At 25.9% G+C, this 12,412-nt stretch overlaps 2 long non-coding RNA genes across 2 annotated transcripts; both read left to right on the forward strand.

Annotated features, from left to right (window-relative positions):
• The first annotated feature begins 206 nt into the window (after positions 1-206).
• LOC126551763 (uncharacterized) lies at positions 207-6,959 on the forward strand. The gene is made up of 4 exons (XR_007605655.1): positions 207-343; positions 437-552; positions 4,164-4,971; positions 6,511-6,959. It is a non-coding gene; the product is annotated as an uncharacterized LOC126551763 (long non-coding RNA).
• Positions 6,960-8,348: 1,389 nt separating this feature from the next.
• On the forward strand, positions 8,349-9,632 carry LOC126551898 (uncharacterized). The gene is made up of 3 exons (XR_007605782.1): positions 8,349-8,539; positions 8,740-8,977; positions 9,049-9,632. It is a non-coding gene; the product is annotated as an uncharacterized LOC126551898 (long non-coding RNA).
• Positions 9,633-12,412: the final 2,780 nt, after the last annotated feature.

Consider the following 12,412-nt stretch of genomic DNA (forward strand, 5'->3'; position numbering starts at 1 on the left):
TGTAGCATTGATTTATGCGGTTAGCAATATTCAATTCGTATCGATTTCTGAAACACCCTATATGTATTATTTATGTTTCTTTTTAATGGTATGTTTAGTTGGCGTCGTACTATCGCAGCCACTGTCTGCATTGCTCCGTTCTAAAACCGGTTTGCCACCATATTTTCAATATCAAGGATGCGAGTACTAAGCACCACACCAAGTAAATCATTATATTTTAGGGAGGCTTAGCAGTGCAGACGTCAAACGCATTCAGTCCATCACCGTCGACCGAGCAAACATCGTGTTGTACATTTGTAGACGACCAAGCGTGTCCGCAACTATATTACTGCACGATGAAAAGGTAAATATTTTTTTAAAATTATTTCTATGCCGTTATGGAGATAAAATACAATGATTATATAACGTCAATATTATTTTTATTATTAAATCCAAGGAAACGGAGATCACCGAAGATGATAAAGAAATCGGCCGATTTTCGTCATTGTTGGAGTAACATTCATTATGCACGTTTTGATACTACATCTACTTAATTCACAAATTACAATTTAGGTAAGTTTTACATAATTTTAGAATTTTTCTAAAATACGCCTTATAACTTTATAATTAGTAATTACCAACATTCGATAAATTATTTTCTTGTATTTCTCTTATTTAAATTAACTTTACTTACTGGTCAATCTTTAACAGATTTTAATATTGAACTTCATGTAATATAAAGTGTGTTGTATACGTTTTTATGGCAGAAATGGCGAACCTATGACATGTGACATGTATGTCACGTAGTGACACCCGTATCCTCTTTTATTGACACATGCTTATTATTTGTCAAAATTCGTTGAATGTTAAATTTTGTTTAAGTTTTTAAGTTCAAAAAGGTTCATTAAATTCGTTGACACATAGGAAAAAATAAATTAAATTAAATTTTTTAATTTGACTCACGGGCACAGAGAGGTTCGCTATCTTTGATTTAGAGTGATCATTGCAAATCTGTGTATAATATTAATTATTATTTTTATTTAAAAAATTGAACGATATACAACCATGTAAATAGATATTTACATATTTTTAAATATAATATTATAATATAAATTATTGTCTTAGTAAAATAGTGTTGTTGTGGAGAACAAATGTTCTTATAATAACTGCTCATACTTGTTAGATAAAAGTAATTAATTATCATTAATTAATAACTAAGTTAATCATGCTTGATTTATATATATTTATATTTATACTTATATAAGGTAACGGGCGAAGCCCTTTACAACAATTTAATATAGATCAATTTAAAATATAAATAACATATATAAGTTTGAGCATGATCATAGTTTAATAATTATTAGTTATAGGTATGATAGAATGAATATAATACAAGTACTAAGTAGTAGTAATGATTTATAATATTATAAGTTATGATAAACGGTACTCTCATTGACCAACCGCATCATGCGGTTTTTCAGTATACCAGTAAATAAATAGAAAGAGTTTTATAATTATATAATTATAATTATTAATTTGGCGTGCATAAGCTTATCGTCCAATTATATAATTTTTAAATATTCGAATTACATATTAAATGTAATAATCTGACTGGAATACAACTAAAGTAAGACCTCTAAATAGTGGAAACTCGAAGAAGAATTATCCACTATTAAGAGATGTCTGCTAATTAGAGGTGACCATTAAAAGAAGTTACTTTGTATAATACAATCTACGCTAGCGCTTCTCAACCTGTGGTACGCGGAAAGCTCATAGGTGGTACACGAAGAAATCTCCCTTTATAAAATTCTATTTATATATAACATAAACGTGTACATTATTAATAATTATTTTTTTCCAAATTCAGTCCTAGACACATATATAACATCCCAAACGGAAAAATTATATTAGGAATTTAAACATTTTAAGAACATTAAGAAATTAATTTTAATGTTTCCAAAACTTTGGAATTGTAGTCATATAATATAATTGAAACTTTTTTATATTATATTGTCATTATTATCATATTTATTCAAACAATTGTATGAAAACATTTATTAATTTAATGAAAATAACATAGGTACTTAACGTCATTATAAAGAGTACGTTTTTCTTTATTATAATAATAATTATATATTTATAAATCTCTTTCATTTTTATTGTGACGTTCGTAAGTATATTTTACCGTGGTTAAGTAAGCCTTAACTTAAGTCAAGTTATCACTTATCGATTAGTTGTATGATTAGATTGAATTACTAAGTAAAAAATATGTATTTAAGTGTTGAAAATTAGAGTATTATTTATTTTACTATACAATATATTATGACCTGTTTCATCCTAAAGAAATATATATTAATATATTATATATTTATATACTAATATACGTTCAAAAAAATCATCATGATTATTGGCTGGCTAAAACTTTTTTTTATACAAGTTAATAATATGTAGGTAGTTAAATTTTAAAATTATGGAATAATTGCTATATCTATTATAATATTATATACGATTTATTTATGACAAAAATAAGATAACCAGTAGTATCCTCATAAGTCAATACCTATCATCTTTGTATGCGATAAGTAATTATAAAATTGAAATTTAACCCATTCATTATAGTGACCTAGTTAAAGGCCGGAAATATATATGACGTATTCCGCGGAGCGTTTTCCGCCACGTATCTATAAAATATTTAAAAATAAATGGTAAAGTTTATTAAAAGAGGCATTTTCCGTCACCAGTATAGCCCACCCTAATTTAAAACAATGTAAAATTAGGAGTTTGCGTTTTTATTACTACGACGTTCATTCGCCAAAACGCAAGTTCACCGGCGTTTTGCGTCACAGATGAAAATTCGGCGTATTATAACCAATGTGTACTTATCTATAGATTTTCCGATATAAAACAAGGAATAAAAATACACGCCAAAAAACGTTGTGTATCTATAGCCTCTATCTTAAACTACAAAGTGATTTGACCACTTATTTCTTATATAATTATTTTATAAAAGTCAATTCTGATATTACAATTAATATTATAATTCATCATAATTTCATCATTGTTAACTACCTAGTTTAATATAAAATTGTAACCACTGTCTTATGTATACTAATGTAATATTATTATGTTAAAATAATATTTTTGACTAATACATAAATGATTCCGTCAAAATTTATAAAAAACCCGAATAATTCAAACAATTAAAAAAAAATATTTAAACAAATAACTTAACATTGATTTATTTAGATATTTTTAAATTTAATTTTGTATAGAAATTTTTTAAGTTAAATAGTGAAATTTTTTTAAGTTTCTACAATTAATTTTTTTTCAATAATTAACAAAAAACAAAAATAAATAGAGAACATTGATCGTTATTTTACGTTTGAATAATATCCACTGTTGACAAAAGATGAATTTTAATATTTCAACTCTTAATTTTTTAGATTTTTTCTGTACCCCCACCATTAAAATTGATACATTTGTATGCAAATAATTAGCATGCAGTAAAAATAATAACATTTTTTGAAGGCCTATTTACCGACACCGACGTCAAATTTTAAACTTCCATATTAAAATCCAAAAATGTTTTAGCAAAATCTAACAAATTTGGTTGAATATTATAAAAATTTGTTTTTGGAATCGAACAAAGTGGTGGTGTGTCTACAAAGATTTTCTATTAAATTTAATAAAGAAAACTTACTTGATTATTATTATTATTACATTATCAAATCTAAACAAAAATATTATTTATAAATTATATTATAATGTTACGTTAATCGTATAATGTATACTCGCCGCGGAATAAGAACGTACCTTGTCGCGCAGGTGGCGGACCGGTTTTCCACCGCATCCTGTCATAGTTAACCGACCATATGCTTATACCTACATTAGCCACCTGCTCACGGTGAACCTGTTTTGGTCCGCCGTCCAGGTGGCCAGGTACGTTCTTATTCCGCGGCGAGTATATTATAATGTATTTTTCTTTCTTCGGTCGAATTTATCGAATTATATAGGTATTATGTGCTCGAAGCAGTAATTGGAAAATATTTTGTGGGATAGATTAGTTACTGTTAAGCCTTCAACTCGTTATTAAGTTACAACTTTGAGTTATTTGTCAATATCAGTTTGAATTGAAATTAATACTACCTAGTTAATAAAAATAACTTACCTATATGTTTTGTCAGATTACAGATGGAAGTTCCGATAACAATTTAATACTAAAGATGGCTTTAAGAAAAATAAATATGAACAATATCATGCGATGTTATGCGAAACAAATTATGTTATCTTCAACTCTGTTGATGATTACGGAACTTTTGCAATGCACTATATCTACACCTCAGCAGATGGCGGATGATCGGGAACCATTATTGTTGTAACGCCAAGTATACTTCAACCGTATACCTAGTCGTAAAGACGTCGACTAGAGAGACGACAACAACTACATTACCCCTGTTCGTCACTATTTGATATGATGATGACTTGCGCCACTATTTGTCGTCACTACATCTGATAATGATTTATTGAGAGTATCTCATTGATGAAACCGACGCTCTAACCGCTGACATTGCAGGATGACGCGTACTAGAATATACATCACATCAGTTTATAATGGTATCATATTTTAATGCTGTTACTTCAACACATTGCTACAAACGTTAAGTGCCATCTGTGGTAAAAAGCTTCCAATCGTTTGTGTCGGATGAAGACGAGCAATCATTGTTGACTGCCTCAGGTTTAGCAGGCCTGTTGTTTTCAATCGATTCAAAGAATGCTGATACGAAATACTGGACAGTTGTCACAGCAAAAATTAAAGTAGCTTTGGCATTCGATGGACACTTGTCTATACACACGAAACATGATGTTGAGTTATGTACAAGTTCCATTGTTCTATAAATCGTAGTTCGATCGCCTCAAGTATAGTTCCATATCATCGTTCCTTAAAAGTATGACGACAGATATTGTCGATTATCCAGGACGATTTTGTTAAAGGTAAACACTGATTTTTTTAAAGTATTTAACATACTAATAGCTATTATAAAAAAAAAAAAAAATAAAAAACATTTTTAGAACTATTTTAGATTTTGAGAGGAGAAATAAATGCACTGATATTATAATGATGTTTTTTTTTTTTAAATTTGATTTTGTTTCTGTATTCTGTATAAGTGATTGAAAAAATGTTTCAAATTTCAATTTCGAGAAGGGTTCTGATAGAAAATTGGGTCTATAGCTTATAATTTTACAATAAAGTCAAAATCCAAACTTTCTATGTATTTTTAAAAATGATCAGAAAACGCAAAACCATATTTGACAAAATTGATTTGTTTTTTATGTAATTCAAAAATGAATAATTTTAGACTTAAATTGCTAGAATATTATGATTTAATGCATACAAATATTTGAAAAATGTTGGGTCTTTTTGTGTTATTTATTAGTGTAATTTAACCGTCAAGTGTTTTTAGTTATTTTTCATTGTATATTTGTAATATAACTTTTATTTTTGGATAAATACGTAGATCAGGTGAAAATGTGGTAAACTTTCTCTCATATCACAATAAAAAATAAAAATTAAAAATATAGAATAAATTTAGTTTTATTTCTTTATACGCTTTTTAAATTAAAATTTTCCGAAAATCATTAACATTTACATAAATTAATTTATAATGCAAAATTTATGAAATGTTTAAGTTTAATTTTATTTCTAAAATTTTAAAATTTAATACATAGTGCACATATATAATTATATTGTGTTTGATTTACTTAAAAAAAATAATTAGTGTTCACAAATGTGTTTAAAAGCGTCTGAAGTTTTCTGAACTTAACATTTTTGTAAAATTGGATATTCTCGTGTTAATGAATGATTTTTCAATCTAAAGTTGTTTCTCTATTAGTTGTTAAACATTTATTTAAAAATATTGAATTTATATATACATGATTTTTTTTATAAGTATTCGAAGTTGATATTATGGAAAAATTAATTTTAATTGCAAAAAATTGCAAAAATATGTAGTGTTTTATTTTTATAGTTAAAACTTGAATGTTAAATATACCTAAGGTTCCTCGTAAATATTGAATACTGGAACTAAAAATTGTATTTTAATATATTTATAACAGTTTTTTTTATAAGCATTTGATGTTCAAGTTTAGTCAAAGTTCATATTTTAATCCAATAATTACGAGTTATTTTGGTATATTTCAAAAATATATTTCATGAGAATTTAAAACTTTTACGTGTATTTTTATACTATTTATGTATAGTGAGATTTTAAGAACACTTAATTTTATGGTACATATTGTCTAATCATATTTTATATCGTATTACTATTATAAAAAAATTAATTACTTAAATAATTTATACATAACAATATATCTTCAATACCTACACATCCATTATCGTGACTTACTTAATGACAAGGTACACTCCACATTTACTGATTAGCATAACGATTACCTACTTTCTCACTCTTTCTTGATAGTTTATCGATTTGAACACAATAAAACTTATTAGGTATAAAAAATTATTTTTTGCAGATACATCATGATTTGGAACATCGGGAAGGAGCCTGAAATTAATTGTAAAATCAAGTAAGGCGATCGAATGGCAAAGAAACTTTTAATGGCTGCTGTGACAGCTGTCCAGAAATTCTTGTCCGTAATTTTTTGAATTGAATGAATATACCAGGCCTGAAAAAGCTGGGGCAGAGAGTGGTGTTTTCCATCGTCCAGTACGATCAACCGAGAAGGTACATGTTGCATATTATGTATCGTTTAAAGTAGTGATGGTTCGGAGTTTCAGCGACTGAATGTGAAGGTAATACAGACTGGTGTGTAGTAGCCCGATAGTACAACCTCGCGATTGGCATCGTCAGCCGCCATATAACGTCATCAATATTGTATAAAATTATCGATCACTATCGGAACTTAGATTTGTAATTTAAAATGTAAAATAAAGTAAACTATTAAAAATTATTTTATTGTAATCTTGGCAATCTTATTTTACAAAACTCCTATTTTTATGAAGTACCTATGATATATTTACTAATTTGAAATTTCAGTATGCTAAATGCTTCCAGTTAAATTACCTATCTACCTATACAATGTATAAAAAATAAAATTTAAAACAGTATACTATTTATTATTGTATAAGTTACTATATTATGGTTTGATTATAATACAGCGGTATTGGTGTAATTCAATGTAGGTAAGTGAGTAGGTACTCTTATGTAATTATCGTTACATGAAAAAAAAGTTTGAGAATCGCTAATATAGGTAGGTAATTTAAAATTTGTATAAAAATAATTTTTCTTCTAGAAAAAATAGTAAAATTTGATTTCATCAAATGAAAAACACTTTTCGTAATTTTACTACGCCTTTAGCGGTAAGACATTTCACTTGACGCTAGATAACATTACCTGTCATTAAAAATGGTGGGTATAGGTATATATTATTATTATTATTATTATGGTCGGTCGGCGGCCTGGTATAGTCGGTATAGAAGGTATGCTATACCGTGGTCTGCGGTCACTATACTCACTTTCATGCATCGACGTGGGAACCCTTGAAGACGCCCGGTGGCGGGACGACGTGAGTAAGTAACCGACCGTACGGTATCCATAACGCCATCTAACGGTTTTTTCTTATAACTGCCTTGAAATCACGACTTGAGATAATCATAAACCGTTTGTCGAAATCTAAATACATCGAATATTTACGAAGACCGAGTGGAGACAGTGGAGTGGACTGTTGTTCGTCTTTCCGTCACCACTATTATACAAGATCTCTAAAGAATAATTAATTATTCCTTATAGATTTCGACCACTATATTCCAGACATAATCATAGTTCATATTGGAATGCTAGGCCGTGATAATAATAATATTGGTAATATAATCTTACGTATAATATTTTAAGAAAAGGCAAAAATCCCTACGCCAGTGTGTCACGAGAGGACGCACACTACTCGCGCATCTAAATGAAGTAGGTACAACCAGGGTCGGATTAAGGTTTTAACCACCCATAGGCTAAAATAAATTTACCACCTAATTTACATAGGTAAAATTTGCTATTTCGTCTGGACCGTTAAAATGTGCCGCCCTTTAATATTTGCCGCCCTAGGCTTTAGCCTATACAGCCTAAGCGGTAATACGGCCCTGGGTACAACGCTTAGTGTACATTATATTATTATATAGAAGAGCCTTTTCGTATAATGAACCGTACTCTGATATGAAGTCGAAAACGGCAACTTTCTAGCTCTAATAATTCAATTGTTCCATCGTAGATAGCACTTACTGTATTAAGTGATAAATGATAATATTATATTATACTGCACAAATGCACAATCGTTATATTTTATAGTATTAGATAATAGATTATAATATTTAATATTTTTATTTCGTTGTATTTAAAAATTTTATATTATATTAAATTTATATCATTTGATATATATTTTATTGTTTATTCAACTTTTAAGGCGAAAATTCACTATTAAATCATGCCTAGTTGTATTTTTGTTATCGGTCATTGAATGATAAAAGTAGAAAAGATAATATTACTTTTCATCGGTAAGTTCATATAATATATTACTAATTGTTAATTAGGAATTGTGTGAAATATTATAATAATTATATATTTCTTCAATTGTACTACTGGGCACTGGCTACATCTAGTAATCAGTAATCAGTAATCACTTAATTTGTTTTAATCTATATTATATAACTTTAATAGTTTTATTTATTCATGTAAAATGTATTTAACTTAATAGAGTAACAAATGATGAAGAAAGTATATCTACCTGGTGGGAATTTGGTGAAAGAGAATATAATCTTCAATCAAATAGTATTAAAAAAAGTAGCCGAGTGTGTTCTACACTCATAATTGTGTGCAACTTGGGGCCATGTAAAGGTCCTGTTATAGATTTCAACAGTAGCTTGGCATATCATGTGGTGACCTTTCTGTGTGAGAGTACCGACAGCTGAAAACGGACACCGTGTTTGACAGTAGTACGATGATACTGTATCGGCTTGAATATGTGCAATACGCAATTCAAATAATTTGATGCAATTTGTTCTAGCAACGTTCATCGTTCCATTCGCACCCATCGTTTGGCGAAAGTCGGGCATTGACACTGTCTGTACGATTACAGTTTTATGTGGACAAAACGTCATCAAGCCTAACAAAAAGGTACCTAACAATATCGAAATGCTGTGATTGGCGTTTGTAGCAGCTACGAGATGTAACACAGACCGTGTCGGTTTTGAAGATGGGAAGCTGCCACTGGACTGATAATATTATCCTTCCCGACGAGATAGTAAATTGTGTTAATACTCAAAGTCTCAAACATTAACAACTACAATATAAGCTATTCGTGGTTGGAGTATGGCAGTAGTACACACCTAGTAATACATAGTATTATACCGAAATATATAAAATTATACCATCAGATAAAAGAGTCCAATACTTTGTGTAACAACATAATATACCGAAGGTTAAGTAATTAAATGTTATATTAATGATTATAGACCAAAATAATTGTGCAAAAGTACTAATTTATACATTTTATATGCAATATTGTACAAAATAAAACATTCATTAAATTAATCTACTTCTCTTGATTTGGATATTTAATTGTTTCTATAGGAAATTTTTTTTAAAAACAATTTCTTCAATAAGTCATATAATATATACAGTATATTTAGAGCTGAAAGTAATGGTTTTATTTTTAAATGATTGAAATGAAAAATGAGTATTTTATTAGCTAATGTAAATGGAATGTTTCATATTTTCACACATATGTAATAATAAAAAAAAATTGTTTAAATTTTTAAAATTTTTTTAAAAATTATTATATTCAGTAAGTCATATTATATTTAAAGTACATTTAAACCTTTTTTTAATGGTTTTATTTTTAAATGTTTGAAATGAAAAATGAGTTTTTTATTAGCTAATGTAAATGGAATGTTGCATATTTTCACACATTATATAATAAAAAAAAAAAAAAATTGTTAATATTTTTAAAAATTTTTTAAAAAACATGGTATTCAATAAGTCATATAATCTATACAGTATATTTATAGCTTTATGTAATGGTTTTAGTTTGAATGTTTGTAATGAAAAATGAGGTATTTATTAGCTAATATAACGTAATGTTGATATTTACACACATATATATATATAATAATAAAAAAAAATTGTTTAATTTTTTAAAATTTTTTTCAAAACATTATATTCAATAAGTCATATAATCTATACAGTATATTTATAGCTTTATGGAATGGTTTTAGTTTGAAATATTTGAATTGAAAAATGAGGTATTTATTAGCTAATATAGACGTAATGTTGCATATTTACACACATATATATATAATAATAAAAAAAAATTGTTTAATTTTTTAAAATTTTTTTCAAAACATTATATTCAATAAGTCATATTATATTTAAAGTACATTTAGACCTTTTTTTAATGGTTTTATTTTTAAATGTATGAAATGAAAAATGAGTTTTTTATAGCTAATGTAAATGGAATGTTGCATATTTACAACATATATATATAATAATAAAAAAAAAATTGTTAATATTTTTAAAAATTTTTTAAAAACATTGTATTCAATAAGTCATATAATCTATACAGTATATTTATAGCTTTATGCAATGGTTTTAGTTTGAAATGTTTGTAATGAAAAATGAGGAATTCATTAGCTAATATGAACGTAATGTTGCATATTTACACACATATATATAATAATAAAAAAAAAATTGTTTAATTTTTTAAAAATTTTTTTCAAAACATTATATTCAATAAGTCATATAATCTATACAGTACATTTAGACCTTTTTTTAATGGTTTTATTTTTAAATGTTTGAAATGAAAAATGAGTTTTTTATTAGCTAATGTAAATGGAATGTTTCATATTTTCACACATATGTATAATAAGAAAAAAAAATTGTTTAATTTTTTAAAATTTTTTTCAAAACATTATATTCAATAAGTCATATTATATTTAAAGTACATTTAGACCTCTTTTTAATGGTTTTATTTTTAAATGTATGAAATGAAAAATGAGTTATTTATTAGCTAATGTAAATGGAATGTTGCATATTTTCACACATACATATAATAATAAAAAAAAAAATTGTTAATATTTTTAAAAATTTTTTAAAAACATGGTATTCAATAAGTTATAATCTATACAGTATATTATAGCTTTATGTAATGGTTTTAGTTTGAAATGTTTGTAATGAAAAATGAGGTTTTATTAGCTAATATAAACGTAATGTTGCATATTTAACACATATATATAATAATAAAAAAAAAATTGTTTAATTTTTTAAAATTTTTTTCAAAACATTATATTTAATAAGTCATATTATATTTATAGTACATTTAGACCTTTTTTTAATGCTTTTATTTTTAAATGTTTGTAATGAAAAATGAGTTTTTTATTAGCTAATGTAAATGGAATGTTGCATATTTACACACATATATATAATAATAAAAAAAAAAATTGTTAATATTTTTAAAAATTTTTTAAAAACAATGTATTCAATAAGTCATATAATCTATACAGTATATTTATAGCTTTATGTAATGGTTTTAGTTTGAAATGTTTGTAATGAAAAATGAGGTAAATATTAGCTAATATAGACGTAATGTTGCATATTTACACACATATATATATAATAATAAAAAAAAATTGTTTAATTTTTTAAAATTTTTTTCAAAACATTATATTCAATAAGTCATATATTATACAGTATATATTTATAGCTTTATGTAATGGTTTTAGTTTGAAATATTTGAAATGAAAAATGAGGTATTTATTAGCTAATACAGACGTAATGTTGCATATTTACACACATATTATATAATAATAAAAAAAAATTGTTTAATTTTTTAAAATTTTTTTCAAAACATTATATTCAATAAATCATATTATTTTAAAGTACATTTAGACCTTTTTTTAATGGTTTTATTTTTAAATGTATGAAATGAAAAATGAGTTTTTTATTAGCTAATGTAAATGGAATGTTGCATATTTACACACATATATATAATAATAAAAAAAAAATTGTTAATATTTTTAAAAATTTTTTAAAAACATTGTATTCAATAAGTCATATAATCTATACAGTATATTTATAGCTGTATGTAATGGTTTTAGTTTGAAATGTTTGAATGAAAAATGAGGTAAATATTAGCTAATATAAACTTAATGTTGCATATTTACACACATATATATAATAATAAAAAAAAAAATTGTTTAATTTTTTAAAATTTTTTTCAAAACATATATTCAATAAGTCATATAGTACATCTATATTATATTTATAGCTTTATGTAATGGTTTTAGTTTGAAATATTTGAATTGAAAAATGAGGTATTTATTAGCTAATATAGACGTAATGTTGCATATTTACACACATATATTATATAATAA

This window comes from Aphis gossypii, chromosome X (genome assembly GCF_020184175.1).
Source record: "Aphis gossypii isolate Hap1 chromosome X, ASM2018417v2, whole genome shotgun sequence".
Taxonomy (NCBI): domain Eukaryota; kingdom Metazoa; phylum Arthropoda; class Insecta; order Hemiptera; family Aphididae; genus Aphis; species Aphis gossypii.